This window comes from Vanessa tameamea, chromosome 4 (assembly GCF_037043105.1).
Source record: "Vanessa tameamea isolate UH-Manoa-2023 chromosome 4, ilVanTame1 primary haplotype, whole genome shotgun sequence".
Taxonomy (NCBI): domain Eukaryota; kingdom Metazoa; phylum Arthropoda; class Insecta; order Lepidoptera; family Nymphalidae; genus Vanessa; species Vanessa tameamea.
The window spans coordinates 864,764-883,926 of NC_087312.1; the positions used below are offsets into that span (position 1 = coordinate 864,764).

The 19,163-nt window shown below is 33.4% G+C and overlaps 2 protein-coding genes across 2 annotated transcripts in view; both read left to right on the plus strand.

Moving 5' to 3' along the window:
* The window catches only part of LOC113396688 (neuroligin-1-like), a 677,577-nt gene extending 671,435 nt beyond the window's left edge, over nt 1-6,142 (plus strand). The window contains exon 21 of the mRNA XM_026634737.2: nt 6,133-6,142. The gene's annotated coding sequence lies outside the window, so the exon portion shown is untranslated. The remainder of the gene's footprint in view (nt 1-6,132) is intronic.
* Wb (wing blister) overlaps nt 1-19,163 on the plus strand; it is a 171,647-nt gene that overhangs the window by 118,512 nt on the left and 33,972 nt on the right. The window lies entirely within an intron of this gene.

Consider the following 19,163-nt stretch of genomic DNA (forward strand, 5'->3'; position numbering starts at 1 on the left):
TAACGTCGAACGCTTGTTATAATTCAGTAACCTTTGGCTTAAACGAAATTACTCGACGTTTTTAACCAATCATTTTAAATTTTGGCAACATTATAACCCTTTCAACAACTTATACGTCAGTTATCAAATCTCCATGTTTAAAGTAAATTGCAGAATCTTGGACCACCAACGTGATTATGTAATTTTTAAAATCATAACATTTATAAACATTGTCATAATTTAACCTGTCTTAATCGAGATGGATGAAAGATGATATCCATGGATCAGAGATCGCGAGATGAAATCACGCAACTGTAAAAAAAATCCCATTGATAATGAGCAGAGCCTGTACAGTAGATAGAACACGCTGATCTGAAGCGAAGATTACAGATTTAAATCCAACCTAGCACCACTCAGCTTACACTTGCACGAGTACTTGAGTAAGTTGTGTAGTTTATTTCGGGTTCAGCAGTTAAAGAACCCACCCATAAGAAATTTACAGGAAGCTACTGATCTGACAGTCCATCTCGAACTCTATTATGAAGATGATAATGAAATCGAAAACTTTAAAGAGAAGATAATTACCCAAATAGTAACAACAATAATAATTATCAGGCAGTTATTTTATAGATCTATTCCGTGAAAATCACCGCAGAAAACGATAGTGAAATGTCAAACAGTGATATTGGATATTGAATATGATAATTATAACATTAAAGTATCTAAACCTAAACATTAAAAATCTAAATCAAAGTATACTTTATTTTACAAAACATTTCTAAAAGTAAAGCTACCGAGAAGAACGGACAAGAAATTCAGTAATTACTTTTTTCTAACATTTGAAATACAAAATAATTTTAAATACATATTATATAACATATCCTGTCTGAAAGTCAACAAGTATTAGCCCCACGCTTTTTAAACATCTCTATAATCTTGTGTTAGAAAAGATGGTATATTACAAACAATTTGTATTTAATATAATTTCGTTATTAAACATAATTGAATTATTTATATAATAAATAATTTCAACCTTACTTTTGTTTTGTAGTTATAAAATCCATTAAAGGTTGTATAAAATAACTCCAAAATGTCTTTTGGAAAGGATGTTCCGGCATTTAAGCCGACATTGTGTATGTGCAGTCGAATGAGAAATGGGGTCATCGCTTATGGTTAAACCAATATCCTCCTTTAGGTTTTTGTTTCACAGTTTGTTTGCTGACGTGTGCCATTCAAGTTACTTTAAAATAAGCTAGGTCTGAGTTTGTCATATATACTTGGTGTTCTGTACCCTTGAACTTTTTATTGTTAGAAATATTACTTTGTTAAAATTTCAAATGGTTTTATCGATTCTATATTATAGCCCTGTGACAAAATAACAGATGACATAGATTTATTAATCTGGATTCACCCTTTCTTGTACGGTGTAATTAGTTTTGTTCTGATTTGAACCCACAATCTTCATATTAGATGAGTTCCAATCACTGAACTATTAAACTCTCATATCATTGGAACCATAATATACTAGGTATATGTGTAAAAAAAAATAACTAATTTTGATGAATATATATGGACCGAAAATATTTCTAAATATTAACAATGAATTGATACCTGATTGAGTTCTCTCGATCGCGAGGAGCTGGACTCAATAATAATACCTAGATGTAATGATGCTAAAAGTGACGCAAATGGAAGTGATTGATTGCATGCTTACAGCCTCACCCGCTTCAGATTGAGCATCGATTGTGCAAAGTAACGTCTTCATATGAAATATGATCATAGCGAAACTATTTGCGAAACTTCAACTATTAAGTTTTCTTAAATGACTAAATGTTACGTTCTCAAAGGTATATATGCAAATGACGTCAATTATAAAATCCGTACAAAACCAAAGTATAATACGGAACTTGAGACTTTCTTGTTTATACGCATTTTCACAATTGTTTTCTGGAATGTTAATATTCTCTAAAGACTTATTGATATTATTATTAATTTTATAATTTAAAGACAACATATTTTTAAATTTAATTGATATGAGTCAATCACATCATCAACCATCTATCTCTAGTTGTAAAAAGGGGCAACAAAAAGTATATCGATCACTTTTTTGGCGTCAGTCCGCCTTTTAAGTCTTAGAATATCTGGCTTTAAGCCAAATTATTTGATAATATCAGAGCATCTGGCTAGTGATAGCGATATTTCTACAGAAATAATATCCAACCTCTAATTAAATCCACTCAAATGTAAAATCGATAAAACTAAACAAACAAAAATTTATAAAAACTCGTACAAGTACCTTTCAATCGTTATTTCACAAGACAAATTATACTTAAAGATACGACTCGTCCAGGATACGGATTCTAGGACTGAGGACTCAGTAGTTACACTTTTTAACATGTAATCAGTTATATACAAGTAATAATTATGTATAATTAAATGTATGTATATTTTTTTTGTCATTAAAGTTGAATATTTAAATGAATCTTTGATAGTATCAGAAATATATATATATATGGTTATCATTGTATTGCTTAACGGCTGTCGGGATTATTCATATAATTATAAAAAAATAAATAAATCTCCCGCCACGTTTATCTTGTTGCGAAACGGTGTGTTATTAGTGTCATTATGTTTATATAGCGGTGTTCATCTCGAATTAAATCGTCCTGGCCGAGTCTAGATATTTATGCGCACGCAACATCGATATTAACGAATGGCCGAGTAACTCAGGTTTATATTGTAAATATCTACCTTCGCAATTATTTCTCCAGTGAATTACAACTCGGATGCTTAAAGTACCTTCAATAATAAAGTTAAAGAGCGACTTATAATAGTTTGTACTTTAATTAAAGACAAATTGTAATGATCATTGAGCTGCGGTTAGTTGGGTCACATTTTGTTTCTTATCTCTCTAACAGAAGCTCTTAAATATAACTTACACGACTAATGCGAACATTTGTAGAAATTAGTAAATCGCATTAGTACTGTAAAGTAAATAAGATTAAATTTTGTCGATTTGGTAAAAAAGGATAGCAAGATATGCTATCTTTTGTTATTCCTTACAAAAACACATTTTAATTTTCGCAATGAAGCAAAAACTACTCATCTATAATAATATTGTAATTAGGCGGAAGTTACTCTGTCTGTTTGTCTGTCGCTCTTTCACGGGCAAACCACTGAACCGAATTTGATAACATTTGGTATGAATCAAACTTAAACTCCAAGGAGGGAAACAGGCTTCATGCCTAACACCATTTAAGTTTACATTTAGCGTTACAAAATCATTATTTAAGAAATCAATATTAAAACATTTATTTATTTTATAAACAACCATTAACATTACAAGTATAAAATTATCTCCGAGAAAATCAGAAATTCGTAAATGTCACTAGAGCAGTAGCCACGCACTAAACCTATAATGATACAACAAAATGAAATTAATAGCCCATTAAATTAGGCGTCGATTAGCGCGGGAAGGTTGGAGTGTGATCGGAAAGTGGGCAGGTACATGTTTCACTTTCATTTCCTAGAATCATAGATTAAAATTAATTGACTGAATATTCGTTAAGAGATTCTAGGAATCAAATTTCAACCTCTTAAGACACTTCAAAGTTTCTGCCGTTAAATTAATTAATCATATAAATATAATTTTATTATCTTCTCAAACGCAACATTAATTTCGTGTAACGTTTTATGTTATAATTATGACTGCAATTTACTTAAGACGTATCTACCGAGAAATAAGACGCCAGTGTTTTAATAAACTCATTGAATGATCATCCTGTTTCTGTGCTTGTTATAATTTAATGTTTAATAAATAAATGTCACTTCGGCCAACTTCTAAGGATCCATCTAATTATACAATTACGAGGGTATGTCATCTCGCGTAGAATCAAAAGCTATCCAATTTATTTCAACTAATTTGATTAGAAGCAGACATTCCACGCACTAAATAGAACTTTTTGTTTTATTTATAACGGCCATTAATACTGAGGCAGGCCTTGATGGATGTGGCAATCAAACGGCCTGTATCATTTTATTTTTATATTTACACCGTGCGTCATGAACTGGTACACTTGAAACTTAATTCTAACTATGTTAGATTTATAAAGATAATTACACAAAAAAGGGTTCAGATTGTTTCGTAGTTGAAGCTCTTTTCATCGAACGCTCCAAAGAAACTAGTGCATCTAGTTGAATTAGAACAACACAAAACGTTCTGTATTAAGTATTGACGTCAATGTTTCTGAATTAAATCGTTCATCTCATACTTTATCGTTATTGGGTTAAACCTTTATTAATAATGCTTTGTTAGATTGTGTCGTTATAATCGCACTTTCTCTAACAACTTTCGAATTGCTCAATATTCAAGCATCAACCAAGTCAAACTAATTACAGCCAGTGTTATATTAGCTATACGTGTAACAATCATGAGATAAACTCGTGAATTACATCATCGCTGTCTCCGATAGTGCGGGATCGATCGATTCGTTGGGCCTCGCGTCAACGCTCGCCGCGCAAGGTACACCAAATAATACCACCGAATTATTACCATCGTCAAAAATAACCGTAACCTTATTATTTGAGACGTAAAGTTCAAATTTGAAATGATCACACGTATGAGGTTCATATGATTTGCCGAGACAGGTATGGTGTGGCAAATCGGTCGTGTAATTAAAAGAATTAGAAAATGTATGCTGATTGCGTTACTGACAAATTTCTTAATGTTGTTATTAGTGATTTGTAATGAACGTGGATTGACAGATTTTATAATAACATTCGAGAACAAACATTGAGATAAAAAACATGTTATAACATTATTTTAACAGCTTTATGCCTCATTCATGAAGTACTCGATCATAGAATGCGGACTTATAAAACTATTTCTTACACGCCCACGATTTCAACCGCGTAATTACAACGGATAATTACAACGGATAATGTATGAAATATTTCAAGTAAAATTAGCAAGCATTTATTATTGAACCGATAAGTTAAGTTTTTAGTTTAAGTGTATGTTGGCAATTTTTTATCAGTTTTTGGAACAAATGACTTTATTTTGAAATTCTCAGTGGATATTTGTGTTTCTTTTATAATTTATATATTAAATATGGATAGGCCTTATGAAAATAAGTATAGTAATCAAGTAAAAAGTACCGTCTAAAATAAAAAAGTAAGGAATTACCTCTCAAGAATATTTTCTTAATGATTGGATTGTTGAATAAAAATAATTATAAATATAAATTAGCGGAATTGAGAATTTATTGTTTCATTCTAGTCGGTTAAACGTTAAACAATCCTATGTTTAACGGAAATAGGTGAGCAGTTAGTTCAATTTCTTGGAACAAAACAAGAAACGAGCGACTCTCCGGTAACTAACGATGGCATCGCGGGCGCAGCCGCTAGAGCGGCAAGATGCCGTTCAGAGGTTTTCTGCCACTTACGTAAATTAAAGGCCATTGAATGACTAAGATTTATTGATAATAAATTGATTATATTTATAATGTGAATAATCTTAGACATTACCAAGAGATATTAACTATCGTTTAATTGGTTGTAATAAATGGCTATATCGATTTTAAGCAACTGAGAAATGATGACGTCACGATATCAATATTTTTTTTTATTTGTAAGTGCGTTTTCACACTATTCGATTTGTTGCTTCAATTTTATCAAATTTCTACACCATCTATGGTTCAAATCGCTTTTGATTAAGTAATTTAGTACTCGATCGACTACTACATCAAATGCGTATTGCGAGCGAATAAAGGAGGCTTATATAATCGGGGTACCCACTCGCGTTTAATACCTGTAAACTTTTTTCATTATTATATTACTTAGGCAACTGGCAAGTGGAACACCTGATGGTAAGTGGTCACCACCTTTTGGCACGCACCTGCAAGTCCCCCGATGTTGCAGATGTCCATGGGCTGTGGTAGTCACTTTCCATCAGGTGAACCTCCTGCTCTTTTTCAAAAAAAAACACCGCCCATAGACATTTAAAATAAATATTATAAATTAACCTTCCCTTATATGTAGGTATATAATTTTATTGTAAACTGCGACGTGCAACATTTTAAACCTTTACAATATTTTGATAAATCAACAAACGGTTGTCACTGATACCAGGCCGATCGCAATCTCTGACAATAGTGGAGTGCGGGTATGACTCCGTTTTTCCGTCATCCGTTGTGTCAAAATTCTCGCCACGTTCCGTGACTCCCGATGCTATCTACGATAACGCTGTATTACGAAAGCTTTCTGCTATTTAGTTCAACCTGGTGTTGAATTTCAAATTTAATTGTCTTGTTTGAACATTTTCAAGCAGGCAGTAAGTTTAAAACGCTAAATAGCTTTTAGAATTTAGAATGTCTACTATTTCGCCATTTATATATTACTAGCTGTGCCCGCGACTTCGTTCGCGTAGTTGTCGGAAACACTATCATGATTATCGTTTGATTGCTCACGTTGGTTTTTGTTATTATAATCGTCAATAAGATTTAATAATATGTTTTACAGTACTTCAGCGTAGATTATATTTTTAGTTTTTTTTTCTTGTGGTAGAAGAACATACTGATTTTGCCCGCAACCCGATCTTGACAACGCGACATATAGTTGGCCGTGTGAAAAGCAGTCTTGACGTAAATAGATTCCTACGTGTTTAAATGTTTGGCCCTGTGATTTATTAATGGTTACGGCAAAAGATAACTTAATGGGAAATTGAATTCTTTTAAAATTAAAAGGTAAATCATTCGGAATCATTGGGATGCGAGGTATAAGCACTGTTTGACCAACTGCCGGACCATTCAAAACTGTTGCAACGATCACGTTATTGCGAAGGAATTTTACTTGAAGGCGGGAAAATTATCGCAGCACCTATTTTTAACTTCAGGGAATGTGGTGGAAGGCCGCTCGGGTTTAAAGAATTGAGAAACTCTTGTGGGTAATGGCTGCATCTTCTTGATCCATTACATTATCAATAGATGTGTAGGTAGTTATATCGCCTGGAAGTTTGGTTAAAATTAGGTCGTTAATTTCGTCAACGCTACTATTTCTCGCCGCCAATATTGCCCTTTGACACATCCATTGGTAATCTTTATTTTCTATTTCGACGATATTAGGGTAAACTTTTGATATTAAATCCTCTATGCTAGTCACTTTTTCTCCTAAATCGCGATCAATTTCAATTTTATTTTCAGAATGAGGTACTTTTCCATCTCCTATTAAAAGTAACTTTGAAGGAAAATTTGTACTTCCTCCCCCCAAATGTGCTCTCATATTCGTAGATAGTTTTAAGGTATGGACAAATTTCCATAACGGTGAACTTTTAAGGCAAGACCTTACAATGTCTGCTCTAGTTCCTCTTAAAATTACCGGTAAAGTTTGTCGAAAATCCCCAGAAAACATAATGGTAATCCCACCCATAATTTTATCACAACTTCTAATATCTCTGAGAGTTCTATCTAGAGCCTCTACATGAGCTCTATGGATCATGGTACATTCGTCCCAGATAATTAAAGAAACGTCTTGTAAAACTTTACCCAGAGGGCCATTTTTGCGAATAGAGCACACGCTATCTTTTTGTAAAGAAACAGTTAGAGGCAGTTTAAAAGTGGAATGAGCTGTGCGTCCACCTGCTAATAAAGTTGCCGCAATTCCTGACGACGCAACTGCCAAGGCTATTTTTCCCTGAGACCTTACTTTTGCTAATATGAAATTAGTAATAAAAGGCTTTCCAGTTCCACCTGGAGCATCCAAAAAAAATATTTTTCCTTCGTTAAAACGAATACTGCACATAACACGATTGTACGCCGTCACCTGGTCATTAACTAATTTTGGTTCATTTTCAGTAATATACTCATTTAATTCATTTACATCATACGGCTTCCGTAGTGCTACTTCTAAAGGATCTAAATTATTATGTGAATTATTCCTTTTTGATGCAGGAAGCCCAAAATCAGTCAATGATTTATCTGAAATTTCATGAATTTTATCTTCAATTAAGATAAGTCTATCATTGTATACGTTATCAGTATAGGTTAATGTTATATCCTGATTTTCATTACGCATTCTGTTTAATATATCTTCACATAAATCATTGCGAAATTTATTCCATAACTATAAGGGGTAAGATGGCTGGCAAAATATAAGGATGATTTGATTCCCGTTGTCGATTCACCGAAGTTCGGAAATTTTGTAAGGCTAACCTCTGTGAACGTTCAACGCTCGATTCCCTAGCACGATGTTGTTCACTGACCGTTCTTTGATTAGCTAACCTCTGCGTATTGTCTTCAGTTGTTTCATTGCTACGCAAAAGCCGCAGACGCTTTGCATTAGCAGTCTGCCGAGAAAGGTTAGTTCTTTTTCTAGGCATTATAGTGACGAAAAAGATAAAAAAAATGTAGGTATTAAATTTAAACCAAAACGTATCTTGTAATCAATAAAAACAAACATATGGTAAATAATTAAGTACCCGATAATATAATGAAATCTGTATTGAAAAAAAAAAGTATTATAAAGGTTATTTAATTTTTTTTTTTATTTCGATATTTTATCGTAATAAAAAAACCATATATGTTTTAATAAACAAAAACCTAACCAAATCAGAATAATTATGCAGATGACAACCACTTCTAATAAACAAAAATTTTGACAAAAAAAAAAACCGACTTCAAAAGAGAAAAAAAATAATATGCTCTAAAAAGTAAAAAATAATTGCTTATTATTCTACAACTTAATAATCAAGTAACTTATTCTACTTACCAATATGTAGGTACGTTCTGTGTTTCCACGCAGGGAGATAAGTATGTACCTACCCACTTTAAATCTAACTTAACACAAACCTATGAATAACAAACAATGATTACAATATTTTTTAGATTTAAACTATGTAAAATGAAATTAAAAATATTTAGACTATTTAAAAGTCAGCAAAGTTATTACGATAATATATTATAGATAAAATTATTGTCCTTTATAATAAAAAAAGGATCATTAAAATTGGTTGGCACAATTTTGAGTTATTCACCTATTTATCGCGCACATACATAATGCACATTTAAGACTTATATCGTTTTCATAGGGATACCATCATCGTAACAGGATAAAATTAAAATGGGACCCCACGGGAAGCACTACCTTTCAAACAAAAAAAAATTATCAAAATCCAGTGAAAAGTTATGAGGTAACAAACATATAAAAAACAAAAAAATACAGACGAATTGATAACCTCCTCCTTTTTGAAGTCGGTTGAAAACAAACAATATTAACTTAAACGTAATAAGATAAACAAACCGAACAATAAGAAGTTTAGATTGTTTCTCCTTTGGTGTTATTATTCCATAAGGTGATTATAGTACAACCGTGTTGAATATGCTTGAACGTAATAGAATTTACTTGAAATATTGAACTACTAATTTATTTGTGTAGTCATTTTAATCGATATTCACCTATTTGCTTATTTGCATAATTTATTTTCTCAGTGATGATTAATCTGCATCGGTGAAAGTATCGCTCGCCATTTTGAACTTTTTTACGTGTGTAATGTAATTTTTATACCTTATTTATACCGTGAAACGTTTGAATTGTTTACTTGCAAAGTACGAAGGAATGTTCATTGAAATTTTATCTTATATCGTAAGTTAAAACTACAGCAGATTATGATTTAAATGTAATCGATTTTAAACGATAAAAAATAATGAGCAAATAAGCTGATAACAAAACCTAATTTTGATAAATAATTTAACTATTAAGAATGTTAATTTTTTTAAGTCGTTATGTGCATTGCTACTTCGCAGAACTACACCCGCGGGTGAGAGTGGCGAGCGCGGCGGCGGGGCTGACCCGCCTCCCCCTCAGCCGCCGCCGCGCCCCGCCTGCTAGCACACTCTTAACAAATAGACATATAGTGTCACGGACTTTTTTTTTATTATTAAAAGAGGAATATATCTTTCATACACATTTTTTGAGTAACTTAAAACGTTTATGTTGCGCACGCATCGAAAGTCCATAAATGTGAATAATTTTCCCCGTTTTTGCAACATTTCTCACTGTCGCTGCGCTCCTATTGGTCGCAGCGTAATGTTATATAGCCTAAAGCCTTCCTCTATAAATGGACTATTCAACAAAAAAAGAATTTTTCAAATCGGACCAGTAGTTCCTGAGATTAGCGCGTTTAAACAAACAAACAAACAAACTCTTCCGCTTTATATATTAGTATAGATAGATATATGTTCGTTCGTTTTAAATTTATGAACTACATTTGTGATATTACGAAATGTGTCTCTGCAATGCATAAATTAAATTCCAATTTTAAAATTATGAAAAATAAATTTACGACATATCCATTTATAAAAATGGATTGATTCATTACATATATTTTATCGAGTTCTGTTTTGTTTCTGCACGATATACTAAGTTGCTAATGTAAAAGAATACGTAAATATCAATTTATTATGGGAACTTCAACTTCAAATAAAGAACATGGAACGTTTTATTTAATAATTTTAAGAGCAACATAGGCCGAAAATTCACCAAAAAGTTTTTTTATTAGAAGGTTTTATATGTTCTACACGGCTGCATGAAGTCGTTTTTTATACAATTTTATAGTGTATATATAAATAAAAGAATTTAATTACTTACAAATTATATTATTGAAGGCTAGTTATAGACTAATGCTGGGCAGTTGTACAAAATAATGAAAAATATTTAAATATTTTGTTTATACATTCAAGCTAATATAGCGAATATATGGTCTAAGTTTATATTACTCATAATATTAATTAACAAATATAATCGAATTTGTATTTATTTTTTCGCTGTCCTAATTTTGACATTACTCATCTCACGCACACTAAGACACTTTGTAAACACCAGCGTCACTCACACTAACGCACGTAACTTAGCGTGGAGGGGCGCGGCTTCGTTATTCCGAACGAGCACTCGTTCCGATCTAACTTAAGCAATATAATAATCGCTCATTTCGTAATAAATTAGGCCACTCAGTATTTTTTCCCACACTGTAATATTTATTGTAGTCACTTAAAATTTTAATATCTAACTCAGATTAATTTTTATCTTCAGAAAATAAATTATTTGTACACGCAGTTTATCGCGTAAACCGTCGCTCGGTTTCTTATTAAAGTAACTTATTAACAGTCGCCAATTCTTTAGTCACCCGATTAACAATTTCCCTTTTAAAATAATTTTGAGGATCCTTTCAGAAAGCCAAGTTTGAAGTCGAGAATATAATGTCGGAAACCTTAAATACGAACTTAATTGCAAATATACTTAATTATCCTAATGGAAGTTCTAAATCAATCACAGAAGACGTGATATGATATGATATGGAAACCACAAAAGCTCAAACGATTAATAAACAAGAATAAAGTGTCAACGAAATGTTGAATTATGATATCTTTGTAATTGATGTTGCGGTTTATATAAATAATATGCAAATTTTAGTTTAGGTGTAAATCTCATTGAAAATGAAAATAACCTAATATGTAATAACTTTTTTAATATATTATTAATGTAAACGTAAGTGAGCCAAGTGTACGAATATCAAGTAGAGACACCGGCGTTGATACATCAAAGCCAATATATTTAGGCAAAGACGACCACTTCACTTTCTCCATTCAGAATGACTACTTGCACAGGAGATATTATAGTTTTCAAATGTATGCACAAACACAGGTGCACAGTCCATTCCCTCACTCCCATAACCAGACGCGACCAGAGAAAGTTCAGGCGCAGGACCAACACTTTATGTGCATTCCGAGACGCGGAAGTGTTAACACTGCCTTAACTTTTCAAAACTTCGGCACGCTATTGAAACTTTAATTTACAGAAGCACAAAGAACAATAACTTTATTGATTTGACCCGGGATTTTAACCGAGGTCCTCAAGATCTGCAGCATTATAAGACAGCCATTAGACCTACAGGCCAGTAGAGTCAGTTGGTCTGTACCAAATTATAATAATATAAATGTTACTCCATCGAAAAAATCTCTTTTCTCAGTAGGTATTTTAACAGTAGATTCCTAAAAAATAATTCATTAATATTTTGTAAATATATATTATGAATATTTTGTGAATCTACGCAGGGGAAGTCATTGGCGGATAACCTGACCTAGATCTAAGCATGCGCGTGGGTGGCCAATGACCGACACGCAGTTCCTGCTAAATCTTAGCACTCTTCAAAGGTCACCGACAGTTATCAGCATTTGCAGCTATAGTTTTTATTTAGATAACATTTTAATTAAAAGTTTATTCTTAATAACATTAATTTAAAATCAATTAGATGTTTATTTTAACGTGTTTAAGTAGAAGAATTTTGGTTAAAATCGGCCTCTTGGATTGGATTTGGAATAAAAGATTAATATGCAAATAAAATAAAATTAGACGAAACCCAGCATCACCTAGAGATTCCCAGATTAATTCAAGAGAAGAACAAACACTGAAAATGTTTCTATTTACTAATATCAAGATATGACTCAGTATAAATTTCGTTCAACTTATCACGGTTAGTCCCAGAACCTGACTGGCTGCTAGGCTAGACCTGTAGGCGTGCGCGCCCACGCGTTCCTCAATGGCAGACTCGACCGCCATCTACGCTGGAACTAACTCACTGTTCCTAAGTGCTTTCTAACATCATTCATGCTTCTATTAATAACAAGATTATCGCCCTCGGCATTGCCCAGTTTATACCAGTTTTACGAGGGCTAGTCTCTCAGTCATTGTGTTATGATAGGCATATTTATGAAGAGGTAATCTGAAGCAGGTTTCTACCCACGTCTTATCTTCGATCCAATGGCTCCGGAGCTACTTCAGAGGATCAATACAGGATACGACAACCATTACACATATAAAACACATAAATAATTTATTTATTCGCAGATATAAAAGAAACTTATGGGTGCTTTTACCGTTTCCAAAGCGGTAAAGAAATGGTGTCGTAACTCTTCGATATGGGCGTGTATCATCATTTCCTGTCAATTGTGACAAGAAATAAATTGTCGGCAATGAAAATGCAATAGAAAGATAATTTCTATTAATGAAAACAAGGCCGATTGAAAAACTCCATAAATAATTCATCGGGTTTCGGATCGATAATTTTATACGGCTGGTTGAATGCCGAGTTTAAATTCTATGGCGATGGCGAACGCGGTCGGTAGTGAGGTATCAGATAGCGCCCGCGCTGGTTTCTGCGATTATCGGCGAATACTGTTATTCTGTTGTTTCAGCGAGATAGGGCTGGAATTGTTCATTCATAAAACCTTTGGTTGTTACCCTATTATAATAAGCTAAATTGACATAGCAATTTTTAGAGGGTGCTATTGGCACCATTTAGTTTTGGAAAATACATTTATTTACTTAGAGAAGAACTATTTACCCTAGAACTTACATATACCTATAATACATCGGAGTATTGGTGTGTAAAATATTAGCTTCATCTGTTTAGAATAAGAGATTAATTTGATTGATTGACAAATTTGAACATTAAATTAAATAAAAAACTAAAATGTACAAATATTGTTGAACAGAACTCGCGTGACTGCTTAACACGTATAGATTAACTGATCGTTCAAAAATTAACTATGAAAAAAGAATAAATGTACTGAAATTTCATTGATTCCTACAATTTTCACTGCTTCAATTTTTAAGTCTAAGCAAAATACCATTGTACGCTATTGCATCGATCATCCTAAATATTCCGATTTTAGTAGGACTTACGTATTTTTTTTTTTATGGCATTGGTTGGCGGACGAGCTTATGGGCCACCTGATGGTAAGTGGTCACCACCGCACATAGACAAAGGCGCTGTAAGAAATATTAACCATTCCTTACATCACCTATGCGCCACCAACCTTGGGAACTAAGATGTTATATCTCTTGTACCTGTGATTACACTGGCTCACTCACCCTTCCAACCGGAACACAACAATACAGAGTACTGTTATTTGGCGGTAGAATATATGATGAGTTGGTGGTACCTACCCAGACGGGCTTGCACAAAGCCCTACCACCAAGTAAAATAGTATCTCCTTGATCTGTTAAGTTTCTAGGTAACATCGCTTGAAGCCAAGCGATAATTCAGCTCGAGTCACAATTGTTGCTATATAAATCACGTGACAGCCCTAACGATTATAAAAGCTTGTACAATTTTATAATAAGGTTAACAATGCACATAGAGAAGGCCTAAGATACTATCGACAGACAAGTTACGTAACTTATTTTGCTTCTTTATTCTTTGTATGACCAACGATTCATACATCGGGTAAAATACGATGTATTAATATGTTATAAGTTAGGGTCTCCTGTCTCCCAAGCGTGAATATTTATGGCCCGTGCCGCGACCGTGAGTTAGTCTTTTGACATGGAGATAGTGGTTCTACAATTCTTAGAGAACTCTTTAAAAGCATCCTGTAAATATGGAGAGTTATAATTTATTATGTTACTTAGTTACATTTTAATATATTGCATATTATTTTTTGCATAATTTTTGTTGAAAGTGTTTTGAAACAGATACGGAATTATTATTTTCAATTCCATAAGAAATACCTGTCTCTTTAATTTTTTTTTTAAATACACATTTGCTCAAATACATAAAACGTAATAATTATATTATGTATGTGTATAAAATAATTATTTTTCCAATTCCAAACTGAGATGGTCCAGTTATTGGACTTGTAAATTTTAGCCGAAGATTTCGGAGTCCACGGACGAACACGTGCTCTGTCATCGAGCACGATCGTGGTTAAGGAAAACATCGTGAGGAAACCTGCATGTGTCTAATTTCAACGAAATTCTGCCACATGTGTATCCACCAACCCGCATTGGAGCAGCGTAGTGGAATATTGCGTGCCAGCAGTGCGTTTACAGGCTGTTAATGTTGTGATGGAATAAGCAACAGACCATGTTTATATTTATTTTTACAAATTCTGACACCAAAACTGACAATTATAACTTCTATGAAAATCACGTGTCGTTTCGACCAATCCTGTATATCATTATTTAATGACAAAAGACGGACGAGGTTATTGGACGGCAAGTGGCCGTGTGACCATTGACTTCGTAAGTGGCAATCGGCATAACTTACATTGTCATTTCTCTGCCAACTGTGAGACATGAGTGTCTTACACTGGCTTATCTGAATAACAACACACTGTTGTTTGCCAGAAGAATAAATGTTGAATGAGTTTTTTGTTAATATATAAATTTGATACAAGATTTTTTCATTAATATACTTCTAAAAGAAAATACATTATTTGGTACCACATAGCAAAAAATTCTTGGTGATAGGGCTTTGTGCTAGCCCGTCTGGATACTACCCATTCATCAGATATTCTACCGCCAAACAGCAGTACTCAGTATTGTTATATTCTGATTTGAACGGTGAGTGAGCCGATGTAACTTCAGGGAAAAGGGACATAGTTCCCAAGGTTGGTGGCGCATTGGTGATGTAAGGAATGGTTAATATTTCTTACAGCGCTATTGTCTATCGTTGTTGGTTACCACTTACCGATATCCTGGGTCTCCGACTTAGTTGGGAGCTGGTGTACTTGTCTACATTCCATTTCACTCAAGAGGAGAGAGTTCAAGCGCAGGCGCGCTTAAAGAGTTCTTCGAAACACGACACGAACTATTCCAATTTCTTTCCAATTTTTGAAAGGAAAAGCCTATTTCAATTCCTTGTCCCAATCCTAGATCAAGCTTTAGTAACAGGGGAAAATAAAAATTTCCTTTATAAAATTACATTTCTCGTACTACTCTTTAAATAATAAAAATGAATAACATTGTTTATGATAAATAAGTATATTGTATGGATAGACACGAGCCACACATTTTTATTTAAACACTTCGATAAAAGCTTAGTACTTTATACAGTCTGCCGCAGCTGTTTATTGAGACACGAGCCTGCGCAGGCGCAAGAACGTGTATCAGATCGCCGCACGAGCCCTTTCTGCTTTTTTATTGACATGCTCATGTCTCGTTGTCTAACATCTAACACTTCGATGAAATATTCTGATAATGTCGAGGCACGTTTGATATGAGGATTCCGTTACTGTACTTTATTTACCTGTGTTTTCGAAATGAAAGTACCTAAATCTATGTAGAAATATCTATTATCCGAATTATTTAGATCATTACAGTAGTGTACGGATTTGTGAATATTTATTAATTTAAACATTATTTGATTATCGTAAAATTATAATAATTTTCGGAACGAAGATCTCTTACGCGGCTCACAGTAGACTGAACTCGCAGGAATCATCTCGTACGGAAAAAGGGTTTGCCTCCCAGGCTCTATCTCTCTCTTTCTCTAACTCACATATATAACAGAAATAGACAGACTATTTAGTTTAATATATACTTACTCACACGGGATTTATAATAACAATTCAATTTCTTGTTATTTTTTTTTCTCAAATGTCAATTTTAGTCTATTGTATCTGTTATTTAATACCTTATGTCGAAAATCGGGTATCTCACGTTACGTCATATTGTGTTTATATGTTTTGCATGTACTAAAAATCTGGATAAAGTTGGCGCCATGTCTTAAGATCGTTCTAAGTACGTTTCGCTCATCAATATCAACATCTTTATTTATTGATAACGGAATAAATTATAATTAAATATTTAATTGCTCAAACTAAACGTCGAAAATTATTTAACGATCGAGTATCGACTGCTTTTTAATGAACCGTTTTATTCAATCAAATAAACATAATTATAAAATTTATTAATCTGTTAATGGGAATAAAATCTTAATATTTTTATATTTAATCTGAATCTTATACTAAGTATACGTTCGTTTACCAGTAAAAGGTTATACGAATCGGTCGTAAGGTTTAAAAAAAAAATCAAAAACGAATCGTGATAACGACGAATCTGTGTGACTTCCTTGCCTAATATCGACCAATCAACACTTATTGTCTATTCACTCACAAAGGCGCTTAACGTTAAATAAATTATTACACACACTAACACATATTGTAAGTACTTACAGTCACTCATACTAATGCACGTCGATAATAATTAAACACGGAGGAGCGCGCCTTCGTGATTGATTAGATTGATACTGATATTCTTTAAATTAGTGTTACACATCACCACTGACGACTTAAATGCTTTATCGGGTAAAGAGCTTTACCTCAGCCAACATTAATTTGACACTAGAAAGAAGAAAAAGCGTTACGTAGTTACAACTTCTGTACTTTATTAATTAATAAGGGAGACAGTATTTGTTCTTTTAAATATGTAGATTCTTCCACGAGTTTATCAAATATCGAGTATATAGGTATGTATATTGGTGGCGAGCAACGTGGCTGGTGCATTATCGTACATAGCAGACGTCTTTAGGCTATCACAAACCATCTGCTCCTTTGCCCTAAAAAAAAATCTAAAACTCAATCGAAATTTAAAAATTAACAGATTGTGTTATAATTTTTTTTTATATCGGGCAAATACATGTAAAAAAAAGTGTTTGTTTTTTATTAAATTGTCATAGAATAAGCAAAGCACATTCTTAAAAACAAAATTATATATTTTTATTTTATTTACAATGTAATGGCGGCAAAGTTACAATGTAGTTTTTTTTTTTTTTTATGAATTGAACAATAGTCCGAGTCAGACAAAGAAGTCAATCTTTATTTCCAAATCCTTACACAAACGTTAAGCGTGTTCTGTCACTTAGGCAAGGGTTTCCGCCCTGCAGTCACGACTTCCCTGTTACCTAGGCTCACCTATAAACCTAGCTCGCATTACGTTCTGCGAAAGCACTAGACGCCCGTAATGGTTATATGTAAATTATACAATAAAGTTGTCGATGCCGCAGAATCTATTGGTAATTATAAAATGTTTATGTTTTCGCTTAGAGTTAGTTACGACTCCGGATCAAATTTTGTGTCGATTTTAAATTTGTTAAGACTTTTATCATTCAGGATTCGTGGTTAAACTTAAATACACTAAAATAAGTTGTATTTTAACGCAAAAACATATGGTTGTGTAATAAGAATTTAGGCGTGATTTCAAAGTGGCTAGAAGATGTGAATCTTAATCGCTGAGTCCGAGTTCAAGTCCAGGCTTAGGTTTACTTAATTCGTGTTTATAAAGGTGAAGGCAAACATCGTGAGGAAACCTGCATGTGGAGGATGAAAATCCACCAGCCCGCATTAGTGCAGAGTGGTGCAGGAACCACAAAACGTTCTTCTAAAGAAGGAGGACAGGCCTCAGACAGTGATGGAACATTTACCGGCTGTTACTTTTTCTATAATATTTATTGTAATCTTTTTTATTTATATACCCCTCTCTAGATAACCAGCCAATCAATATTGGCCAAATAGATACATAGCAAATATATTAACCAATGTTTGTTGACATAATTCCGAAATCCTTAAATGGTCTCCAATGCCCATGGACACTGATACCGTAAGAAATTATAACCATTCCTTACATCACCAATGCATCACCAACTTTGGGAATTACGCTGTTATATCCATTGTGCTTATAATTGCACTAAATAACTCAACCTTCACACCGAGACACAACACTACCAATCATTGATATTTGGGTAGGATAAATGATAAGTAAATGGTGCCTATCCAGGCGGGCTCGCGCAAAACCCTCGCATCGAGTGCCACGGCTTAACACGAGTAAAATCATATTGAACTACTAGAAATGAACACGATTCAATTTATAAACACTAAAGAAATTCATTCAGAATGCTTTCTCTCCATGTTGAATAAACAATGGGCTCATATCCCGTAATTCAACACTCACAGCGAGACGAAATAGGTAGTATTTGTATTAGGATTACAATTTGCATATTTTGCAATACGTTCATTGTTTTTAAACATATTGTTGAGTCGATACCAATATAAGTTAGTATATGACGATACGTTTCGATATAACGCCTCAATTTACTTAGACTATAATTAAGTAATATTAGGTTAGTTTAGTTTTGTTTTTTGGTTAGTTGAGCCGAGATGGCCCAGTGGTTAGAACGCGTGCATCTTAACCGATGATATCGGGTTCAAACCCAGGCAGGCACCACTGAATTTTCATGTGCTTAATTTGTGTTTATAATTCATCTCGTGCTCGGCGGTGAAGGAAAACATCGTGAGGAAACCTGCATGTGTCTAATTTCAACGAAATTCTGCCACATGTGTATTCCACCAACC